At 32.8% G+C, this 9524-nt stretch overlaps 2 protein-coding genes across 2 annotated transcripts in view; one reads left to right on the top strand and one right to left on the bottom strand.

Annotated features, from left to right (window-relative positions):
* LOC106881422 (nucleoporin NUP188) overlaps positions 1-9524 on the top strand; it is a 465305-nt gene that overhangs the window by 122529 nt on the left and 333252 nt on the right. The gene's annotated exons all lie outside the window — the stretch shown is intronic.
* Positions 5722-9524, bottom strand: part of LOC128248326 (histone-lysine N-methyltransferase SETMAR-like) — a 124876-nt gene continuing 121073 nt past the window's right edge. The window contains exon 3 of the transcript XR_008264564.1: positions 5722-6917. The gene's annotated coding sequence lies outside the window, so the exon portion shown is untranslated. The remainder of the gene's footprint in view (positions 6918-9524) is intronic.

Raw genomic sequence — 9524 nt, 5'->3', positions numbered from 1 at the left:
CGTGCGGGTGACACGTAAAAGCACCCACTACACTCTCTGAGTGGTTGGCGTTAGGAAGGGCATCCAGCTGTAGAAACTCTGCCAAATCAGACTGGAGCCTGGTGTTGCCATCCGGTTTCACCAGTCCTCAGTCAAATCGTCCAACCCATGCTAGCATGGAAAGCGGACGTTAAACGATGATGATGATGACCACAATTGCTTAACCTCCCAAGCCAGCCTGTCATGTCTATCAATTTTTCTTTCTTGCTTATCGTATACCTTGTTGTCAGCTGGGCATGCTATATGTATGATCCAGCATCATTTGCTTTCTTAATTAACACTATGAGTCATCCATAGCCATCTTTTTTCTCTGTCTCATTATTATTATTATTATTTGTTTATTTATTTGATGCAGGTTTGTTCTTATTCCTGGTAGAATTTATTTTGGTAATGGGTTAGTTCCTGTGACCTTAGATATTCACAAGCTTTCATTAGCCTTTCAAGTGCTTAAAACCGTCCTAATAATTTTTCTTATACCTAGGAAGCAAACTTTCTGTAGGAGCCCTGCAGTACATACTATTCCAATTTCTTTCTACCATTTGTCTATATCTTTAGTTATAGTTCCTAATGCACCAATTATTACAGGCACAACATTCACAGTTTCCATACACCAAATTTTCACAATTTCAATTTTTAAGGGATTGTTTATTATTATTGTTTTTGTTGTTTCACTGGCTGCTAGAATGCTACTCATGGCTATTTATAAGAATTTCCAAAAATTAGCTTTGGTGGTTACAGTGATGGAGCTTGTATCATACCTAAACCTTCAGTTTAGTCAAGTAGAACACCACCATCAAACTGAACAATTTTGCACAATGCCACAAATTTTAAAATAAGAGTTACAGTATTCTAGTAAAGTGTTGGGCAAAACACCTTATAGTATTTGTTCCAGGTGTTTACATTCCCACTAATTTCAGTGTTACTTTTTGTTTCTCTGGGGTCATTGAAATAAAGCATCAGACAAGTATCAAGGTCAGTGTAATCAACTAAACCCCTCTCATAGAAATTGTTACCTTTTGTTTAAATTATTATTATTATTCACTGTAGAGAGTGTAGATGTTCTACAATTCATTCTCCAAAGAAAGCAATTTTACTAGCTGAAATACGGTTTTTACCAAAAATATTCACATACAGATAACAGAGTTTTTCTCTTTTTGGAGTTAATAAAAAGAAGTGGGGAAAAGGTTTGTTTGTAATTTTAGATAGAGTTTATTTTTTTCCTTCATGACACTGGCTTACGAATATTTCACACCATGTTTACAAAAAGAAAACGGAAAATGAAATAACCTTTCATACACAGAAAAAATGAAAACCTACCAATATTAATAGTAACCCCAAACCAATGGAAACACTAGCATTGTGACACTAAATTTAAAGATACCAAGTGGAAATTTTGCCAACAACAGTATGGATGCATTACAGCAAATATAAATGTGAAGAATCAAGTGCTATCCTTTGCAAACATTCCTTCAAAAAGAAAAGAGGAAACAAAGTATTCAACATCTGATTATCCTGTACAAGAATCTGCATGGCACTGCATATCTCTCGGTTTTATACCACCCAAAAACCATGAATTGTTTACATTAATTTTAACCCCTTTAGCATTTAAACTGGCCACATCAGGACAAAATATTTTGTTTTATGTTCAAACCAGCCTAATTAGGCCAATCACATCATTGAAATCTTGTAGCTATGAGATTATGTATGTTTAATTCAAAACAATGTGAATAAATAAGCATTACATTTGAAAGAATAATTTGAATGCTAAAGGGTTAGAAGTTATGAACTCTCTAATGTCAGGTAGAAAACTTTGCTCCCTTCCTCTGTTATTTATTTACATTCTGTAACATTTGTCATTAACATCAGCCCACGAGTTGCTGAATTTCTGCAAATTATATTTTCCTTGTGTTTTTTATCCCAACTTTCTTCAAGAAATTAATTTGTCTGCCTCACACACATATGCTGGACCCCCCCCCCTTTTTGTTTCACATTTCTTTGTAGTTTTCTGTACCTCTTCAAGTTCTTGTGGCTAATAAAGAGAAGGTTATTATAATGGTGGTGGATTAGCAGAATCTTTAGAGTGTCAGACAAAATGCTTTGTGTAATTTACTTACCACAATTGGATTTTGTATTTAGTTCTGAGTTCAGATCTTGCCTAGATCAACTTTGTCTTTCATCCTTTCAAGGGTCAATAAAACAAAAGTACCTGTCAACTACTGATGTCAATGGTATCAACTAAGTCCCTCCACTCAAACTTAGTCGTCTTATGTTGCAGTCAGAAGAAATTATTGTTATTATTATATTGAGAAAGGTGGCAAGCTGGCAGAATTGTTAGCATGCTGGACAAAATGCCTTGTGGCATTCTGTCTGTCTTTATGTTCTGAGTTCAAATTTGACTGAGGTTGACTTTGCTTTTCATCCTTTTACGGTCAATAAAATAAGTACTGGGGTTGATGTAATTGACTAGCCACCTTACGCCAAAATTTGAAGCCTTGTGCCTATTGTAGAAAGGATTATTATTAGAATCATAACCACACTGGGCAAGATTGCTTTGCAGCATTTCATCCATCTTTATGCTGTGTTCAAATTCCACTGAAGTTGATTTTACCTTTCATCCTTTCGGGGTTGATGAAATATGTACCAATTGAGTACTAGTGGCAATGTAATCAACTAACTCCCTCCCCAAACTTGCTGGCCTTGTGCCAAAATTTGAAACCACTATTATTATTATTATTTGCTTACATCTCAGACAATATTATATCCAAAAGCAAAGGACAAAATAAGTAATTAGGCTATGCTTTCTGAGTAGCATACTGTACAAATACATAGAAGGAAGTATTCACAAACACAAACATAGTTGTGAATGTCGGAGTTTTCCTAAAATACATTTCAAAATAATATATGTGTGTGTAGTTTCTATTATTCATATTTGTCTCTCTGTTTGCAGTTATTAACCACCTTGTTAGGAGTATGACTTACCATCATGTATCTTAGTTTCCACTTCATGAAGTAGTCTACTCAAAGAAGATTTCTAGTCTTTTATCAATCTTTTATTAAAATAAATGTGTTAAATTTAAATGCTATTGTTTGTTTTATGAAGTTAGAAAAGCCATTTAAACATTTCTAATCTACTTTAAAGTTTGTCTTGATAAAACTCCTGGATTTAATTAACTTTTAGATTGAGTGGGTGAAAGACACATTTTAGATTCTTAACTGTTCCAACCCAAAACATCTCCAACATACATTTAAATTATGGTACTCTTAAGCTGGGTGGATTACTGAATGAAGAAAACTAATCCAGGAGTAAGAATATTTGTTGATGTAAGCACATCATAGTGAAAGGTTGCCATTGATAGACAGATTGTGGTGTGAGAGAGAAATTTCCATTTGACTTCCAAAAGTTTTTCAATATGAATAAAAAAAAAGTGTGATTAAAAAGTTACTCAAATATTAATACAAATTAACAAGGTCAGTTTAGCATCTTAACCTCTGTCTTGTTTCCTCTCTGTCTCCCTCCTGCACACTTCTCATCTCACCACAGTCTTCACCCACCTCCCCATTACATTCATTAATCCCTCCCCTTACCTCAAAACTTCTGTCTACTGTACTAGCTCTAGGGTTCCAGGATAGCTGGCCTACTACCCTGCCATTCATACAGCCAGCCACCCAAACTACTCAGAGCAGTTGAACTAACTTATACCAGGACAATTGAACATGATTATATTGTGCCAATTTTAGGACAATGATTTTTTTTTCATCTCTACATTATGACATTTTTATATAATTTATAAAACAAAATTGTAACAAAAGATATTCACAACAAAGTAGCAGAGATAATATTAAAATATATACTAAAACAAAATTATAACAAAATGAACAATAAATATTTAATATATCATTTAAATGCTAGAGTGATTTCTGAATCACCATTGCTGTGTCTTTTTTTATCTATCTATTTATTTATTCTTCACATATATTATGTTGCAACAAGTTTGTATCCGTTTTTGATAACATTTATGTCTACATAGGCAAGCTTGGAAATGTCACAGTTATTTTTCATTTAAACTAACTTGTTATTATTTAGGAGTTTTCAGGTTGTTTTTTATAATACCTATGTATTATCTTTATGTAGCTTCACTCATATAACACATCATGGACTGAAGGATAATTATTAGGAGAGGGAGATAAGATACATATGGATCCTTCAACATCATCAAGCATTTCTAATTTCAAAAAGAGAAATTATTTCATCACTAAATTAGCATTTCAAGTATTTATTTATTTTTCCTATGCATTATACTGAACTATGCAATTTTGATGTGCAGAAATTAAAGCATACCTTTCTAATTTAGCACTTTTTTTTTTTTTTTATCATCACTATATTTTATTGTTCTCTATAATGTTTAAGATATCTCTCTTATTTTAATATTTTAACATTATTGATTATTTCTTGCTTCCTATCATTCTTATTTATCTTTTTCTTCTAAGAATAATTTTTTATTGTTTTTTTCCTCATTTGTCACTTTCAAATTGACAATAGAAAACTTTCATGATGAAGTACTTTAAGATCCTTTCAAATTACTGTTCTTTTATAGTTTTCTTTTCATTATTTTCTACATTAATTATTTTGTCATTTGTACATGGTGATATTACTTTGGGTTTGCTTTCAAAGAAATACTTGTGAATTGATTTGTCTCAATTGCTTTTGAAATTACATTGATTTATGATTTCCAAGAGTAGTTGTTAAAATTTTAAACTACCTATTTATTCATTCATTCATTGCATGCCTGATTATAAACTGCTTTCTATTATTTTGCTTATTTCTAGAGTTGGTTCAAGTTTCCCCTACTAAATTACAAACTTTTACATTTAAGAAACCAAAGTAATTTTGAAGAATTGATTTTAATACTTTTATTTATATAATCTGGTGGAATTACTTGTATATATTAACTTTTAGAAAATGATTTCGCCTAACATGTTATGATCCTTACTTAATCTTCTCTATTGGTTTTTACTGCCTTTTTTTCATTCTGCTAACTGAAAGTGTTTCTTTGAAATATATGCCTTTGTCTTGAATTAAGATATAGAGATTTCTGAGGTGGTGAGCTGGCAGAAACGCTAGCACGTCGGGCGAAATGCTTAGCCGTATTTCGTCTGCTGTTACATTCTGAGTTCAAATTCCGCCGAGGTCAACTTTGCCTTTCATCCTTTCGGGGTTGATAAATTAAGTACCAGTTATGCACCAGGGTCAATGTAATCGACTTATTCCCTTTGTCTGTCCTTGTTTGTCCCCTCTATGTTTAGCTTCTTGTGGGCAATAAAGAAATAAGATATAGAGATTTCTGAAGTTTCATAAAAAATGTTTGGTTAGATAGAGGAGGCTAATCTGGATTGTCAACAATTAATAGCTCAAATATTAGTGCAACAACTTGTTCATTAATGACATGCTATCAGCTTCTCTTTTTAAACCAATATATAAATGGCTTATTTAGGTCAACATTTTAAATTTTATTATACTATTAGTTTAGTCTGGAGCAGTGGTTCTCAACTGGGACCCATATATGATTTGTTGTTAAAGTTTATGAGCAATAAATTGGTTATACTTCTATAATACATAAAATATTTTGACAATTTTTTTTTATACAATTCCTAATAATATTTAGGCCAGCAAAAGCTTGGTCAGTGGATTTGGTAAATAGAAACTGAAAGAAATTTGTCACATGCATGTATGCATGAGGGTCAGCTGAAAAGTTCATAGACTGACCAATATGCTCTCTTGAAATGTGACCAAAAAGGCTTATTTTTCAACATAGTCCACATTTCAGTCCACACTCTTCTTCTATTGGTGTTGCAGTGCTTGGATTCAATTGGTGAAGAAACTCTTATCCTGTTGGTCAAAAAAATAGCATATGTGACATTGTCATCACTGCAATACTGGTTCCCAGCCAAATATTTTTTCATTATGGGGAACAGTTGATAGTCAGATGAGACCAAATCAGGGTGATCAACCAGTACGCCACAGTCACACATAGCAGACATAGAAACTAAGGACTTGTGTACTGGAGCATTGCCTTGCTGAAACAAGACCCTTTTTGTCAGTTTTCCTGAGCATTTGGTCTTGATAGCCTTTTGTAACTGCCACAACAAGTTGCCGTAGTACTTTCCATTGATAGTGTGGCTCCTTAGAAGATAGTCAATAAACACAATATCTTTGCATCCCAAAACACTGAGACCATCGCCTTCCCTGCAGAAAAAACAACCTTGGCCCTCTTTGGAGCAGGTGAGGAGGGCTGTTTCCACTGCATGGATTGTCTTTTCGTCTCCAGCTCAAAGTGATGAAACCAACACTCACCTTAGGTTAGGAAATGTTCAAGGAAACCAGTTGGATCTGCCTCAAACAATGTCAGATTTTTCCATGATGTGATCAGCCTGGTATGCTTTTGGTCAGATATCAGAAGACATGGTAGCCATCAAGCAGAAACCTTCATCTTGCCAAGTTCATTGTGCAGAATATTCTCAACTCTCTCACAGAATAGGCTAATAGCATTGGCTATTTGATTTATAGTGAATCACCTGTCATCCATCCACATGGTGAACAACATTTTCCTCAGAATGTCCAGACCTTGGGTCATCTTCAAAACTCTCTCTCTTCCTTTCTTAAATTCAACTGTCTGCTTTTGCACTGCTGATTAAGCTGGAAAGTTTCATCCCCTTTTGTAGTAACGATGTCAGTATTAATGTCTGGGGGTGGGGTGGTGGCTAAACTGTTTTTCTGCAGGTACTTGATGACACCATGATGCTAAATTTTGTTCATTTACAAGTGAAGTTGCTTTTAGTTACTTTTGAAGTCTTCTTTAAACAGTCAGATGTCAGTTTACCTGGAAAGAAACAATGCAGTTATTAATAAGAAGAGTTGAAATGAATGCATGCAAGATTTCACAAGTCTAGTGTCACTCCCTCATAGTCAGCTTATGAACTTTGCAGCCCCTCCGTGCACATGTGTGTGTAATTGAATGTCACCATCATGCATGCAGTGTTATTCATTTCCAACCATCCATACAAACATGTCCATATATGTATATGGGGTGTACAGATTTTATATATTAAGAAAAATTAGAAAAATGTAAATTAGGACTCAAATATCTAATAACTTAACTCTTGATAATGCTTTCTGAGCAATTTACTTTGATAATTTTGTTGAATTGGAATAGTAAATGGCGAGGAAGATATGTGGCTAATTGTTAGGTTAATTAGCTACATGTGATCACTGCTTTGAGCATGCTTATATTTATTTAGACATTTATTTATTTATTTATTTTAAGAGAAAGAAGGTAGTCAGGATTTGAATAAAAACTATTTAGTGCTTTCTTCCCTTTGAAGGATTTATAATGAAATAATGAAATCATTTCATGATGAATCCTTCAAGAGGATGAAAGCACTAAAGAAATAGTTTTATCCAAATCCTGACTACCTTCTTTCTCTTAAAATAAATAAATAAATAAATGTCTAAATAAATATAAGCATGCTCAAAACAGTGATTGCATTTAGCTAATTAACCTAACAACTAGCCACATGTCCTTCCTAGCGATTTACTATTCCAACTCATCAAAATTATTAAAGTAAATTGTTCAGAAAGCATTATCAAGAGTTAATTTACTGGTTATTTGAGTCCTAATTTACCTGTATAATGCACTTGCTTACACACATATCTAGTATTATATAACTTCAATTAGTGAAGAGAGTATTCAATGCTAAGATAGAATTTATATATATATATATATATATATATATATATATATATATTTCAAGTTTGTAAATTCAATGTAACTTATGTCTGAAAGTAACTCTTGGCAAGAAGCTTAATGTCTCGATTTCATTGGATTTCTGAAAATGTAAAAGTATCATTCACACATGTGCACACACACAATCTTAAACACACACTAACTTGTTGAGTTGTATTTGTTTTAAATAATTATTTGAGTTTAAGATTAGCCACTGATGAGTTAACAGTGTTTGAAGAAATAGAACATAGGGATATCAAGATTTGAACTCTGTTCTGATTGTCTACTTTATTTACGACCTCATAGATATATACACATGCTAGTAAGCCCATGTGAAATGACTGTGTTTACTTGTTCTATAGGTATAATGATTGGCCTGACAATAAAGATATCTCCGTAGATTTCTTTTTATTTTAGAAATATGTAGACTCGTCATCTTACGCTTGTTTTTCCATATTTGCATATTGGTTGAATGGGTATTCTCCACTACAGTATTTCACTACTTGTTGTAGTCCTTTGCCATCTGCTTTCTGAAATCAACTTTCATTATTTCTTCCCTGTCTTTCTTGATCCATCACTATTGCACATTCTTTTAATCAGTTTGCATTTCTTTATTAAACTGTCATCCTCAATGTGTGCCACATATCCCTACGAGCATTCAGAAACCCACTTATATCTCTTTTCATGTCTTCTGTTTCATACCTGCTAATGTTTTTGTTTTTACACACACACACACACACACACACACACACACACACACACACACACACACACACGTATATGTATATATGACTCTAACTCAGAATATCTGATGACGAGTTCGTGTTCTGCTTATACAAAACTTTAAGTGATGTTTAGTCCAGTCAATCTGTTATTAAAGTTCTACTTTTGTTTCATTTGTTTACCCACTCATTTATATATTTGGAATAATATTGGTATGAGCCCCAGAAGGCCTTAGTTCAAATGAGTACCTAGTACACATTTAAGGTTCATTGGGTATATGTATTAACAATCAGCCGAATCAGCCTGTTGGAGAGCTCTATCTTTGCATACCTTGTGAAAATATCCAAACTCACATCATCAAAGGCAAATGACTCTTACATATATTGAGTAAACATGTGTGCATGATCAAGTTGCCCCAGTAATACATATGTAACAGTTGAATTGTTGGTGTAACCATGATGTTTTTGAGATCTGATGAACTATTTTTATTTGCATTAATTTGTGAATATATGATTCTATTATATGATGCTGAGCATACATATTAATGCCAACATCTACACAGAATTTCTTATCTACTAAAATTAATACTATACAAAGAAAGTTGCCAAATGGCCATAATCCTATGGAAGTCATGGTTAAATAAATCTCTAGTCACCTCTCATACCTCCTGACTTTTATGCTTTTATATACTCCTCACAAAATAAATCTAGTTTTCTAGATACTCAGTTACATAGAGCACTTTATATTAGACTACTTTGTAGTTGATTATTATGTAGATTGATAGCTGAGTCTGTATGAGGAGCTTACTGTGATGGCTGCATGATCCTTTGAAATCATATCTTATACTACTCATTTATATTTATATATGATTATAATAATGATAATAAATAATAAATAATAATGATAATAATAATAAGGATTATTTCAAAGTAGCATAGCATTACTTTTAATTCTGTTTTATATATATATATATATATATAT

Source organism: Octopus bimaculoides, chromosome 1 (genome assembly GCF_001194135.2).
Source record: "Octopus bimaculoides isolate UCB-OBI-ISO-001 chromosome 1, ASM119413v2, whole genome shotgun sequence".
NCBI lineage: Eukaryota > Metazoa > Mollusca > Cephalopoda > Octopoda > Octopodidae > Octopus > Octopus bimaculoides.
This window is presented reverse-complemented; position numbering and strand designations above follow the sequence as displayed.